Here is a 15848-nt window from a genome sequence, read left to right as displayed (position 1 = left end):
TTTGTCTTTGTGTTGTCTCTCATCCTCTATCACTAAAGATGTGTTTTTGAGGCCTGGAAAGACAACCTGGGTGTACGCATATAATAAGAAAGTTTAAGTCCCACACAGAGGATTGCATTTGTATAACAATAATCTGGATCACTGTGCAAGTGATTGTATTTACAGCTATACTGTATGCATGTTTTTCAGTGTCCTGCATATTGCACATTTTTGTGTATATTATCTTTCATTGTTATAAAGTTTCTTGTCTGCCATCCAGCTGCTTTATTCAAAATTTATCTGCATGGACTTAATGCTTGTTAGAGGACAAATTAGGTTTATGGAATTAAGAACAAAAGTTGAATTGAAGAATAATTGGATCATTTCATATGCACTTTGTTATTTATCAGCTTTATTTACAAGTTCCCGGGTCTGAAAATTGAAACCTGTGTTATTTTTAATGGCTGCCTGGGATCATTACTTTGTTCTAGAAAAACTTCTGATATTATAGAAATAAATAGGAAAAAAGCCCACGGTCCTAACCTCTCTAAGCACTTTCCCCAGTGAGTTCATGGGGCACTTATTTCAAATTATAAGGAATAAAACAGACTATTTTGTAAACGTAAGTGATTTTAAGTGTCAGAAAGGTAAGATAGTCCAGGATTTGCTCATTAGTTAATGACTTTTTTGACTGACAAGTTGTTGACCAATGAGCATGCAGTTTTGCAGTCAGAGCTTGTCATTTTCATTTTCAAAACACCAGGATGGTGATGGAGAGAGGTGCTCAGTTAAAGGGTTTTAAAATGTTTTAAAAACGTTTTTTTAATCACCTTAAGGGTGACCCTAACCACCCCCGAGAAAGTACAGTTGACCATTCATCACTGCATATGCTCTGATATTAACCAAAGGCTCACTCATGCTCAGGCCTGGTCACACCGCAGTACCAGTCCATCTGTTGATTTTCTGTCCTGTGATATATAAATTGTGACAGCAGCAAACTCTCGATTCTAAATGAGGCAGAAAATAAAACAAAATAAAACAAACAAACCAAAAACAAATATTGAAAAGATTTCTAATATTTACAAGCCATTTAAAAAAAAAATCTGGAAATTGTAGTTATTTTTGTTGTTTTTTTAATAAGAGTATTCAATTTTAAATTAATTTCCTTCCATCTTCACTAACAGTTTCTGGTGTGTATTAAATTTTGTTGTCTCAACACATCTCCATCACGGTGAGCATTTGTGTTTTCTTTCACTGTACATGCATGGATATTTTAGAGAATAGTTGTGGCCATTTGATCTCTTGCTGAGATGCTGTGTTTTTGACTCCTTACTTCTTACTAATGACTCCTCGTAATGCTGATAGTGAAAGACTTTAAACAGATTTTGTAGTTACCCTAATTGAAAACTGCTCTGCATATCCAGCTTCTGGTTAATGACTAAAATGTAAATGTAATCTAATTAAGGGGCTGGTGCTTACATTGAATTTAAAGAGACACTTTACCCATGACATTATAATTCCTGTTATAGCCCCCCCAGTGGTTACCAGCGCTCCCTTCATTTCACAACCGCTTTAAATTTATTTTGTAATTCAGCTTTATAGGAAACAAGAGTCAGAGTAACAGGAAGCATGATGTAATTTGTTTAATAATGGTCAGATAATTGACAGGAAGTAAATCTTAATCAGGCGAAATGTATTTCTGATATCATGGTGCACATGATGTGCACAAAATGGGCAAATGTCAAACATTCAATCAAACCAACTCTAAATTACACCTTTCAAAAAATTAAATCTCAAAAGAATAAAACAACATATGAAGAATATGCATGATATATTCAGATTAAAATCATGCAAAATAAATATACTATCAGCTACTGTCATTTCACAATGATAACAGAAGTCATTTTCCTAAGCTAGTGGGAATCAAAGATTTAATGCTTTAAATTAACTGTTTTCCTGAAATTAAATGTGCCACTAATTTGTTTTGTCACCCACATTTTCAGGGAAAAAATGAGAATTAAAACAACAGTAACAGTTGTGGGTGGTGGCTGAGGTGGATGGCGCTTGTGATGGTGCTTTGAAACGATAAATGCCACATGCTTGCTTTCACATGAGGACTCAGATCAAAGCACTTTTAAGATTATTTGATGATAAACATATCCTTGGCCTGCTAAAACTACCAAGCTAACATGTTATGAATTCCAATTTACATTCATGTAAACACTTTTTTTTTCTACAAATCTCCCTCACTCAAAAAAGTTAGTCTTGGAGCTCCACAGGGTTCTGTGCTGGGACCACTTTTTACATTATACATACCACCTTTTGGGTAATATTATTAGAAAACGCTGTCTACTTTTTAATTACTATGTAGATGATACCTGGCTATTTTTATCTATAAAATCTGATAATGGAAACCAATTAGTTAAACCACATGCATGTCTTAGAGACATAAAGGCCTGGATGACCTATAAGTTTTCTTTTCATAGTGTCAACATGGTGTCCAACTTACTCTGGATGGCATCTACATTTTTCTGGCCTCCGGTAACTTTATAAGGAGTCTTGGAGTGATTTTTGACCAGCACATATTCCTCAATTTGGACATTAAACAAATATGGACTGCTTTCTTTCAGCTTTGCAATTGTGCTAAAATTTGAAATATCCTACCTTAGGGTGGTTCTGAAAAGCTAGACTGTGCACTGTAACTGGTGCTTCGCTTACAGTTCAATTCAATTCAATTCAATTTTATTTATATAGCGCCAAATCACAACAAAAGTCGCCTCAAGGCGCTTCATAGCTACAGAGAAAACCCCACCAATCATATGACCCCCTATGAGCAAGCACTTTGGCGACAGTGGGAAGGAAAAACTCCCTTTTAACAGGAAGAAACCTCCGGCAGAACCAGGCTCAGGGAGGGGCCATCTGCTGTGACCAGTTGGGGTGAGAGAGGGAAGACAGGATAAAGACATGCTGTGGGAGAGAGACAGAGGTTAATAACAGATCAATGCAGAGAGGTGTATTAACACAGTGAGCGAGAAAGGTGACTGGAAAGGAAAAAAAGTCAATGCATCATGGGAATCCCCGGCAGCCTACGTCTATTGCAGCATAACTAAAGGAGGATACATTGTTCTTTCTTTGTGATTGTTTATGTTTAAGTTGTTTGTTGCTGGTTTTTAGTTTGTTTTTTGTCTTTTTGGGAGCTGACACAGTCTCTATGGAGATGGGTTTTTGGGGGGGTAGCAGGAGGAGAGAAGCTGCAGAGAGGCGTGTAAGACTGCAACTCTGCTTCCTGGTCCAAACTCTGGATAGTCATATTTTGGGGGGTTTAATAAATTTGTCCATATTTCTATAAATGAGAGCTGCTCCATCCAAAGTTGGATGGATGCTGTCTCTCCTAACAAGACCAGGTTTCCTCCAGAAGGTTTGCCAATTATCTATGAAGCCCACATCGTTTCTGGGACACCACTCAGACAGCCAGCAATTTAAGGAGAACATGCAGCTAAACATGTCTCTCCTGGTCTGATTGAGGAGGGGACCAGAGAAAACTACAGAGTCCGACATGGTTTTGGCAAAGTTGCACACCAATTCAATATTGATTTTAGTGACCTCCGATTGGTGTAACCGGGTGTCATTACTGCCAACGTGATTTATGATTTTACTGAATTTACATTTACCCTTAGCCAGCAGTTTTAAATTTCCTTCAATGTCGCCTGCTCTGGCCCCTGGAAGACAATTGACTATGGTTGCCGGTGTCTCTAGCTTCACATGTCTGAGAACAGAATCACCAATTACCAGAGTTTGACCCCCGGCGGGTGTGTCGCCGAGTGGGGAAAAACGGTTAGACACATGAACAGGTTGGTGGTGTACCTGGGGCTTCTGTTTAGGACTATGCTTCCTCCTCACCGTCACCCAGCCACCCTCTTTCCCCAGCTGCTTGGGGTCTGCTGGGGAACAGCTAGCGGGGCCTAGGAAGTGATACTCTACCACAGAGCAGTGTTGCCAACTCCTCAGTAATGAAATTCGCTATTGGCTGTCCTATAAGTCGCTAAATGACATCACCTAATTTGCATACTTGGTCATGCTAATGTAATTGTAACCTACCTACGTTGTTGGAGACAGAAATAACATCATGGAAGAGACATAAAGTGAGTAAAAAACGTCCTAAATGCAGTTATAATTATTTAACTACAAATTTCTTTTAGCAATTATTGTTTTTTAATGTCACAATTCCAACCCTGCTCCACACCGGCAACAGTGATCCGAAATTGGCACTCTGGGGGAGTTACTTTGTGTGTGTGTTTATTAGTTGTTTTAAACCTTGTGATCCACAAAACAGCATCACAGTAAAAGAAGAACTGACGGCGTTACAGTCAGTGCGGGAGCAGCAGCTTTGCAGCTACTGACCTCTGTCATCATTTTAAGTGGGGGAACTTGCACAATCGGTGGCTGACTAAATACTTTTTTGCCCCACTGTATATATATAGATACATAAAGTGGTTCTGGGAAACCCCATAAAAGGTCATGATGTCACTCCACAAGTCCATTTGCAGCTACTATCCACTGCAACACTCCCAAAAGCTGTTAACAACAGATAATCAGTTCAACAGAATTAATTGCATGCTGACACAGAACATCCACTAGTGTATAAAAATGATGTCACATATCCCAGTAATGATATAGAAGTAAAAAAAAAAATCCTGTGAATCTAATCGACTGAATTTTACCATTTTACTTTTCTCTCTCTGAACTTGAGCTGCAGGTCTGATAATAAATCTGTAGGCAACTGTAAATGAACATGTCAAAAATAAATTCAGGGAAAGCCACAATAAAAGTAAAACAGACAGCAAAAATGTGTTACATGTAGCTTGTGTGATGATGGACACTGTGGAAATTCAGATTGTTTCCATATAGGGAGATTACAGGAAGCAGTCTGATATGAAATAAAACAGGAAGAAAGAAAACTCAAACAGTTGAAAACAAAGCTCAGCTTAGAGAACATGAGGAGGACACAGGAGGAAGATTCTAACATTTTCCAGCCTAGAGAGCATCACTAACTCGTTTTAGGTTGTGTGTTTGCAAACCCTTTCTTGCAGATGCCGATACATCTGAATAGAAACCTTTGATACTTTCCATTTCCTCCATTTTTGCTGGAATAAAACATCAGTATTGGTTATAATGACAAACTTTGCTCCTCGTTATCTACGTTTTTCCTTCCTTCTTTTGTTTCTTCAGGAGTTTGCATGCTTTCTTACCCTTAGCAATAAGCGTTTGTTGTGAGGTATGTTGTTAAACGCTTACAAAACCCAAGAGCATGATGTACCTGTCTAGCTTGTGAGGATACAGATAATAGTCTATCACGTTGATTTTTAGAGTAATGCACCTGACATGACTGCAGGTGAATACTGCACTTGAAATTAGACATATAGACTTTTTTCCTAACTGAAATTTCTATTTGGACCACTGACGCGTTAGGAGATTAAAGGCTTTTGGCACTTTGAAATCAACTCTTAAAAGAAATAAATTAGTTACTAATTCCATTATTTCCCATAAATATCCTCCAGCAACTCAGTGGAATCATACTGGTGCCATCCCTGTAATTATTATTCTCACCCACTGGTCTTTCCCCTCTTGCATTCCTTGTTGAGTTGTTGCTTCCCAAGACTTCCAATTACCATCAGTCCAAAGAAATTAAAAGTCATATGTCGTGCCAAATAGCCAATTAGGCAGACTAGAAGCTTTGACCGAATCGAAGCTCACTATACCCGGGATCACCAGGGTCATGAGGAAATGGGATGTGGGGAGGTCACCTCCTCCTCAGGTTGGCTCTTGACAATTATGTTGAAACAGTCAAGACTTGGGATGTGTGGAAACAGTAATGTTTTTGTGAGGTGAAGTAATTGATCCTTTAAATTCTTGTGTGCTGACTGTTTAAAATTAGAAGCTTTGGGTTGCCTGTAGCTCAGCAGGTAGAGCAGATCATCTACTAATTGGAAGGCTGGTGGTTCAGTCGCTGGCTTTTCCAGTCTGCATGCTGAATATCCCTGGGGACAATACTAACTAGAGATGGACCGATCCGATATTACGTATCGGTATCGGTCCGATACTGACCTAAATTACTGGATCGGATATCGGAGAAAAATAAAAAATGTAATCCGATCCATTAAATATCACGAAAGCACCTCACAAAACTTGCAACACGCCGTAACTCACCTCAGAACGTTAGCACGTCGTGATAGAGCGGCTGTGGCATGCGGGACTTGTGGTGGTCTGGATAGCATGTGGAGCTTCGCTAGCAACCCGGCATTTCATCTCCAACAAAGTTATCCCGAGAGAAGTAAAGCAAGTTTGTAAGTCCATCTCTGAATGTTTGTAAAGCATTCCTGCGTTAAGCTTAACAAGCGACTGCCTCTTCTTGCTGCTACTTCGTTCATGAAACTGCTTAACGATCAGCTGATCGGCTTTTCTGTCGCTAGTCCGTGTCTCTAGTTTGCTTTTGGCCCACTTTGCACCAGAAAGAGGAAACCAGCGGCTGAACAACAGCAGCACGTTTAAGCTTGATCAGCTGTTGTTAGAATGTATTTAATATTACTTTCTACACCAGGATCTTTTACTACGTAGCTGACGCTGGTAACTGTGCAGGGGCGGATCTAGCAAAGTTTAGCCAGGGGGGCCGATAGGGCATTAACAGGGAAAAGGGGGCACAAAGACATACTTTTCTTTCTTATTCTCATTTAAAATGTCTAGCTTTTAATAAATAATTATCTGACACCCAAAGTTTTAATTTGATGCAAAATGAATAGAAGTCCATTACTGTATATAGTGACTATTAAGTCTAATATATATACCCTAGTAAGCTATAGTACTTTTTACTTTGGGAAGGTACCATCTGTGCAGTCTGCAATTTTGTTGAAGAAAGATGTTGAATCTATTTAATATTTCTTGAAAAATAATTGATTTCTGTGCATTTTTTTTCACACTGCATCAAATTAAGGTTGATTACGTCGATTAAGCATCATGAGGTGGAGCGTGAGGGGTGGTTCCCTATTTTTTATTTATTTATTTTTGTTGTTGCTGGGAGTTGGAACCCTATTAGTTAGGTTGCTTAATATTTATGCTAAGTACTCTTTAAAATACCAGAATAGGGAGGATGGTGTAGGTTTAAGTTTATTAGATTGATCAGTATTGCTGAACTATGAAATATTTTTTTTTGCATACAGGTATAACAGAATAGCTTTAGTGTAGTTGTTGTTTTAAACTTGAGTATGAACTTATACAAAATGCAGCAAGATATTTAAAAAAACAGTTTTGTTGATTAAAAAACACTATATCGGATTCATATCGGTATTGGCAGATATCCAAATTTATGATATCGGTATCGGTATCGGATATAAAAAAGTGGTATCGTGCCATCTCTAATACTAACCCCAAGTTGCTCTTTAATGCATGCATTGCCATATAAATTTGTATGAATGTTAAAAAGAAGAAGTGCTTGTGTGAATGAGTGAAAGACACATACATAAAGTGCTTTGAGTGTTCAGCAAGTGTAGCAAAGAACTATATAAAAAAATCAGTCCATTTACCATTTCAGGGAGACTGGGGGAAACACCCATGGTGATACCAGAGGCAGGTTGCCATTTTTCTTCCGTTGGTATGACAGTTGCAACTCAGGCTGACAGCCCAGGTCAAAAAAGGAAATACCACCAAGCAGAAAAGGCAGATCCAACTTTCTATTTATTTGCTAGTAAAAAGTTACCCATTAAAGTTGATCTGCATTGCTAAAAACCACATGACACTAAGTTCAGACTCTTTACCACAGAGTGTATGTGGTGTTGCGGCTCCAGTGACAGTCCACCATTCCTTTTGGCTTCCCTACAGTATTTAAATCCAGATACCTTGCAGCTGAGGGAAAATGACAGACTCTCATTTCACATCTTAGGTGGACGTCTTTTTAAAAAAAAGAACAGTTGAAAAAGTTTTTGTCTCATATGTAAAGTGCACATGTGAAGAAAATAGATAAACAGGCCAAAAAAGAAATCTACTTCACCAGCCACTGCAAAATATTCTTTTTTCTTCCCAGTCTGTGTTTCTGTCACATTAATGAGTTTTTAAAATAAACTTTTGAACACCCGCTCAAGATCACTTTCATATTTGTGCCTGTCTTTTACGTTCTATTCATTTGCTGCTGTCTTATTTCCACATATTTTTTTCCTTTTATCTCTTTACCCTCCTGTTTTCTCTCCTCCTCTTGTCTTTGCCATCTCCGTATCTTCACATCACTTTGTTCCAAGAAATGATTTTAGCAAAAAGTAAGTTTTGTTACCAGGCAACAAGGCCACTGCGTGTGGTTGCACTGCATGCTAGAGTTCTCAGCGAGCCCACATGTTTATGCATGTGTCTCTGAGAGTCATGGGTCATGAATTTTTGTTTGTTAAACTTTGAATATGTGCATAAACACTTGTCATGTATGAAGTCTGATTGTTTCTGAATCTTTAAATGCTGTGCTGCACCAATGATTTAGAGATGCAAGCTCTGTGTGTCTATGAGGGGAACACTGATAAGGTTTGTGCAACTTTAAACTGTACATCTAGTATCCTGGTCCATGTTTTCTGCCATATATGTACTCCAAAGGTGATGGATGCTTATAAATCAAAGTTCAAAGTTTCAAATAAAGAAGTCAGCAAATGTAGACAGCTTTCGCTATGAACACAGAACCCCCCCCCCTCACCTGTTGTGCGGGGTGAGGGGCAGCCAATTAGAACTTAGAAGGATGAAAGGCAAGTGGGAGCTGCCAAGGCAAGTTCTTTAAGGCAGTGGATGAATTGAGGGACTGCACTAAGACCAGCTATACGATGAATTAGGGTTATTTTGAACTGAATCACGCAGAGCTCCTCAAATATAGTCCAAAAATTTAAATTTGAAGCTGAAATGAGCATTATAGGTCTCTTTGAACTGACATAGGAAAAAAACAACATTTCCTATTTAAGGGGAAGCTTTAGATATATCTGGAGGCATCTTTTTTTCCCCTGCGTTCTAGTATCAACCAACATTTGTGTAATTGAATGTGAATTCATTATGCTGTTCAGGATCTGCTGGATTATAGTTTCATCTTATGTAATTAGTAATATATCCAACTTGTTTCTTGACACCTGAAAGTAAATTGTACCTTGAATTGACACACTGTTCCACCATTCCCCATTTGCTCTTCCTCCTGAAATGTTTACTTAGCATATATGGAAAGATTTCGATTTGAATCAACTGGTCTCATTGAAAAAGAAAGTTGATTTATCGTCCCCTTTTTCTCAGTCTTCATTTCTTTGTCTACCCTTTGTAGAGTCTTTTTTCCCACTTCATCATCCTCTGTTCGTGTCCTTTCCATATTTTGGCTGTTTTGTGCTGAGCTGCTTTCTCTCACCTCTCTACTATTACTCTTCCATCTCTCTATTCCTTGTAGCATATGGCCTGAGGTGTCCTGGCCGGCTCCCTCTGGACAGAGTCGTGCCAGTCGTATTCTGGACTCAAAGTAAACGAGTGGAATGAAAATGAAGGGGGGTGGCGGGGGGAGCTGTGGGGAAGGAGTTCAGTCACGACCGGTGAGGGGATGGGGTAAGATGAGGGTGCGGGGGACTGGAGGCAGGCAAGATTTGAGGTGAAAACCTCTTGAAGAAGGGAAACATAAGCAGAGGATAAAAGGAGGAGAGGATTTGGACAGATTGAAGGTGAGATTTTGAAAATGTAAAGAGTGGAAGTCATTAGAAAAAAAAGGCATAAAGTGTGAGAGAAGAAGAGAAAAAAGAAATGAGAAAAGAGATGGAGAAGAAAGAGATTGAATGGATGACACATAGAACAGAGTACGCCTGGCAGGTGAAAGACTTACAAACCGCTATACATTGTCTCTCAGTGGTTATTGATCTGCCTATCAGTCATGGTTTCACTGGGTCACTGGTTCCCATTCCATCAAACAGATCTAATCAACATCTGCAAATAGAGGTGCTTGATTCTTTCTTGAATACTCTGCCCTCACCCTCACTCAATCACATGCTCAGTTTATAATTTAAAGACACATTACTGATCAATAGTCTACACACAGGTATTCTCAAACTGCGGTGAGCTTTAATGCAATGCCATTTAACACACAAACTGGTATAAACATCCAGCAGTCTTGGTGACAGTTTAAAACATCCTCAGACTAAACAGTCTCATTGGTTGTGAGAAACGTGCAAATGCTTCTTTAGTAGTTTTCTTTACTGTTTGGTTCAGTTAAGTTCAGAAAAATGCATCACTCTTTGAGTATTTGGTTACAGTGTTAAACACATTAGAAAGCTCAATTTTCTGGGCTTCCATGTTGTTTCCACAGTGACAAAATCAATATACATACACAGACATACATACATGTGAGGACTTACTTACCTTCAGCATCGAATGTGTCAGTCACTGATACAGTAACAGGATGTGGGTACTGAGGGTTTTGGCACATGCCACCCTACACCATGAGTTGCTGAAGATTGTTTTTTTGTCCTTTCAAAGAAAGACCAAAGAGTCTTTCAAGAATTTTCCCAGAGAGCATGGTTAGGACAGGAAAAGGAAACTTTATAAAATATAAATTCTCTACTATTTTTCTTCCATGACAGACAAATTCATCTAGCTGGGGCTTACTTGAAACCAACTAGCATGGTTTAATAAACTGCTCGGTGATTTTCTGTACTTTTATCATCTAAAACGTCTTTTTCTTTTCTTTTTTTTTCTTTTCGCCCTAAAGGATTCTGCTGTTTATTAGAAGTTATGTCTTTCACATAATAGATACATCTAATTTTGCCATGAGATGTTATCTATTTTGCTTTTTTTCCACAAAGATGCCAAACAGTAAAATCTGTTTCAAATTTAGTCACTAGCAGTATCAGAGCACTTAGTACAGTAAGGCAAAAGTTTAGCTCTCATTAGAACAACACTCTGCTGTGACAGAAATAAAGATGCAGTGTTTAAACATGAGTGTAGTCTGCAGGAAAATAGTCCATACTCTGAGTGGAAAGGATCTGAGAGCCACTGTGATATTAGATGAGAAGGTATTATAGCTGCAGTAACTGCTGGATGCAACAGAGCATGATGATGGAAAAGGACTTATTCGTGTCTACGCAGTTCAACCTGTACGTAGCTTTCTGCCCTCTTGTGAATTCACTGGGTCGCTGTCAAAGGCCATTTTTTGCCCATCACTGAATCTTAGGTCCCGTTAATTACAGTGAGCAAAGCAGAGTGTTTACGAGGTCAAGGTGTAGGTTGTTCTGCTGATCTAGGCAGTGACAGATGGTGGTAGGTTAAAGAGTCAGTTTGCATCTCACAGCAGCCAGCTTGGTTTCTTTATAGACTTTTCATGTGAAAATCACTGCCATTACACTATGTGTCATGGACCAATTCACCCAGAGCACCTAGGACATCTGTTCCTACAGAGAAATACATATTTTTATCCTGAAACAAACACCTACCTGTAAGGTTTTGGGTCAGATTAGTTTAGTTCTATTCAATTCATTTAAATTTCATTCACCTTAGTTCAGTTCAATTTATATTGCGCTATATCATAACAGCATTTGCCTCAAGGTGTTTTATAGTGTAAGGTCTCTACAATAATAGAGAGAAAACCTGACCAATCACGTAACCCCCTGTGAGCAAGCACTTTGCGACAATGGGGAGGAAAAAAGCCCTTTAAACAGGAAGAAACAAAACACATATGTTTTGCCATTTTGCTTTTGTACAGCACCACAATGGATTTTAATTTAAACAGTCAAGATGTTATTGAAGTGCAGTCATTAACTTTTAATTAAAAGGTATGTCTGTGAAGGTTCTCAGTCATCCAGGTCATCGTAGTCAAAGGAGCTTGCAAAGAAAAGCGTCTGGACTTCTTTAAGTTGCTTGAAGACGTTTCACCTCTCATCCGAGAAGCTTCTTCAATTCTAAGGTCAAATGGTGGAGAGTCCCAGATATAAACCTAGTGGGAGTTTCCCCCACGGAGGGACAAAAGGACCCCCTGATGATCCTCTAATCGCCTGAGCCAAGGTGTGAAACTGGGTGTGGGTCCCCATCAGCCAGAGTTTCGGGTGTGTTCATTGTGAAACCTGGCCCCACCTTAATTAAAAGGGTTTTATATAAGTATTGAATTAACTGTTTAGGAATCAGAGCCATTTTTATACACAGTTTGCCATTTTCAGAAGCTCGTATTGCAACATCCATCCATCCATCCATCTTCATCCGCTTATCCGAGGTCGGGTCGCGGGGGTAGCAGCCTAAGCAAAGAGGTCCAGACCTCCCTCTCCCCAGCCACCTCCTCCAGCTTTTCCGGGGGAATACCAAGGCGTTCCCAGGCCAGCCGAGAGATATAATCTCTCCAGCGTGTCCTGGGTCTGCCCCGGGGCCTCCTCCCGGTGGGACATGCCTGGAACACCTCGCCCAGGAGGCGCCCAGGGGGCATCCTTGCCAGATGCCCGAACCACCTCAGCTGGCTCCTTTCGATGTGGAGCAGCAGCTGCTCTACTCTAAGCCCCTCCCGGATGGCCGAACTTCTCACCCTATCTCTAAGGGAGAGGCCAGCCACCCTTCGGAGGAAGCTCATTTCCGCCGCTTGTATCCGCGATCTCGTTCTTTCGGTCACTACCCACAGCTCGTGGCCATAGGTGAGGGTAGGGACGTAGATCGACCGGTAAATTGAGAGCTTCGCTTTTACACTCAGCTCCCTCTTCACCACGACTGACCGGTGCAGCGTCCGCATTACTGCAGCCGCAGCCCCAATCCGTCTGTCGATCTCCAGCTCCCTTCTCCCATCACTCGCGAACAAGACCCCGAGATACTTGAACTCCTCCACTTGGGGCAGGAACTCATCCCCGACCCGGAGTGGGCACTCCACCCTTTTCCGGCTGAGAACCATGGCCTCAGATTTGGAGGTGCTGATCCTCATTCCCGCTGCGTTACACTCGGCTGCGAACCGCTCCAGTGCGAGCTGGAGGCCCTCACCCGATGAAGCCAACAGAACCACATCATCCGCAAAAATCAGAGATGAGATTCTGAGGCCACCAAAGCGAAAGCCCTCCGCCACTTGGCTGCGCCTAGAAATCCTGTCCATAAAAATTATGAACAGAACCGGAGACAAAGGGCAGCCTTGGCGGAGCCCATCACCCACCGGGAACGAGTCCGACTTATTGCCGGCAATGCGAACCAAGCTCTTGCAACGGTTGTATAGGGATTGAATGGCCCGTAGCAATGGGCCAGACACCCCATACTCGCGCAACACCTCCCACAGGACGCCCCGAGGGACACGGTCGAATGCCTTCTCCAGGTCCACAAAACACATGTAGACTGGTTGGGCAAACTCCCATGCACCCTCAAGTATCCTCGAGAGGACAAAGAGCTGGTCCAGTGTTCCGCGACCAGGACGAAAACCGCATTGTTCCTCCTGTATCCGAGGTTCGACTAGCGGACGAACCCTCCTCTCCAGCACCCTGGCATAGACTTTCCCGGGGAGGCTGAGGAGTGTGATCCCCCTGTAGTTGGAACACACCCTCCGGTCCCCCTTCTTGAAGATGGGGACCACCACCCCGGTCTGCCAGTCCACAGGTACTGCCCCTGATCTCCACGCAACATTGCAGAGACGTGTCAACCAAGACAGCCCTACAACGTCCAGAGCCTTCAGGAACTCGGGGCGGACCTCATCGACACCAGGGGCTCTGCCACCAAGGAGTTGTTTAACTGCCTCAGTGACCTCGCCCCCGGAAATCGGTGGGTCACACCCCTCATCCCCAGACTCTGCTTCCTCCCCGGAAGACGTGTCAGTGGGATTAAGGAGGTCCTCGAAGTATTCCTTCCACCGCCCGACAATTTTCTCAGTCGACGTCAACAGCGCTCCGCCAGCACTATACACAGTGCAGGTAGAGCACCGCTTTCCCCTCCTGAGACGCCTGACGGTTTGCCAGAATCTCTTCGAGGCAGTCCGAAAGTCTTTTTCCATGGCCTCTCCGAACTCCTCCCACACCCGAGTTTTTGCTTCAGCCACTGCCCGAGCCGCATTCCGCTTGGCCTGTCGATACCTGTCGGCTGCCTCCGGAGTCCCACAGGCTAACCAAGCCCGATAGGCCTCCTTCTTCAGCCTGGTGGCTCCCTTCACCTCTGGTGTCCACCATTTGGTTCGGGGATTACCACCACGGCAGGCACCAACCACCTTGCGGCCGCAGCTCAATGCAGCAGCTTCGGCAATGGAGACGCTGAACATGGTCCATTCGGACTCAATGTCCCCAGTCTCCCTCGGAATGCTGTTGAAGCTCTGCCGGAGGTGTGCGTTGAAGATCTCGCGGACTGGGGCCTCTGCTAGACGTTCCCAGCACACCCTCACTACGCGTTTAGGTGCACCAGGTCTGTCCAGCGTCCTCCCCCGCCACCTGATCCAACTCACCACCAGGTGGTGATCAGTTGACAGCTCAGCCCCTCTCTTTACCCGAGTGTCCAGAACATATGGTCGCAGGTCTGGTGATACGATTACAAAATCGATCATCGACCTACGGCCTAGAGCATCCTGGTGCCACGTGCACTTATGGACACTCTTATGTTCGAACAGGGTGTTCGTTATGGCCAAACTGTGATTAGCACAGAAGTCCAATAACAAAGCACCGCTCGGGTTCAGATCAGGGAGGCCGTTCCTCCCAATCACGCCCCTCCAGGTCTCGCTGTCGTTACCCACGTGAGCATTGAAGTCTCCCAGCAGGACAACAGAGTCTCCAGGTGGAGCACCTTCCAGCACCCCCCCCAGGGACTCTAAGAAGGCTGGGTACTCCGAACTGCCACTCGGCGCATAAGCGCAGATGACAGTCAGGACCCGTTCCCCAACCCTAAGGCGCAGGGAACAAACCCTCTCGTCCACCGGGAAAAACCCCAACGTACCGGCAGCAAGCCGAGGGGATATAAGAATACCCACCCCAGCCCGCCGCCTCTCACCAGGGGCAACTCCAGACTGAGACAGAGTCCAGCCCCTCTCCAGGAGACTGGTTCCAGAGCCCAGACAATGCGTAGAGGTGAGCCCAACTATATCTAGCCGGTACCTCTCAACCTCACGCACCAACTCAGGCTCCTTCCCCACCAGAGAGGTGACATTCCATGTCCCTATTGCCAGTCTTGGCAGCCGGGGGTCGGTCCGCCAGGGCCTCCGCTCCTGGCCGCCACCCGGCTCACAATGCACCCGACCCCTATGGCGCCTCCTGCGGGTGGTGGGCCTGCGGGAGGATGGGCCCATGTCTCCTCTTCGGGCTGTGCCCGGCCGGGCCCCATGGACTAAGGCCCGGCCACCAGACGCTCGCCCTCGGGCACCCTCCCCGGGCCTGGCTCCAGGGCGGGGCCCCGGTAACCCTATCCCGGGCAGGGTAAACTGTTCCCTCGATATTCTTTTCATGGGGGTCTTCTGAATCGCTCTTTGTCTGGTCCCTCACCCAGGACCAGTTTGCCATGGGAGACCCTACCAGGGGGCAAAAGCCCCCAGACAACATAGCCCCTGGGATCCCTGGGACACACAAACCCCTCCACCACGATAAGGTAGCGATTCAAGGAACAGCTTTTTAAATTTAAATGACATTAAAATTAATTGTCTTGCACTTATCCAATTCAGTACAATGTGTTTTTTCCAACCAGTGGTTGAGTCGTTGCTAAGTCACTACCAGGACACTACACCAAAATCTCATTATGATCACGCTGGTTGCTAGCAGGTTGCTGTGGTCACGTTTAGTTTACATGAGAGAAACTAATTTATCTGCATCTTCGTTCGATTTGCTCTCTAATCAATAGTAAAACTCTAAAAAGTGTGTTGAGAACCTAAAACGGAGACCGTATGCCTTCAGAATGACAAAATG

This window comes from Astatotilapia calliptera, chromosome 6, assembly GCF_964374335.1.
Source record: "Astatotilapia calliptera chromosome 6, fAstCal68.1, whole genome shotgun sequence".
NCBI lineage: Eukaryota > Metazoa > Chordata > Actinopteri > Cichliformes > Cichlidae > Astatotilapia > Astatotilapia calliptera.
Note: the sequence above shows the minus strand (reverse complement) of the source record.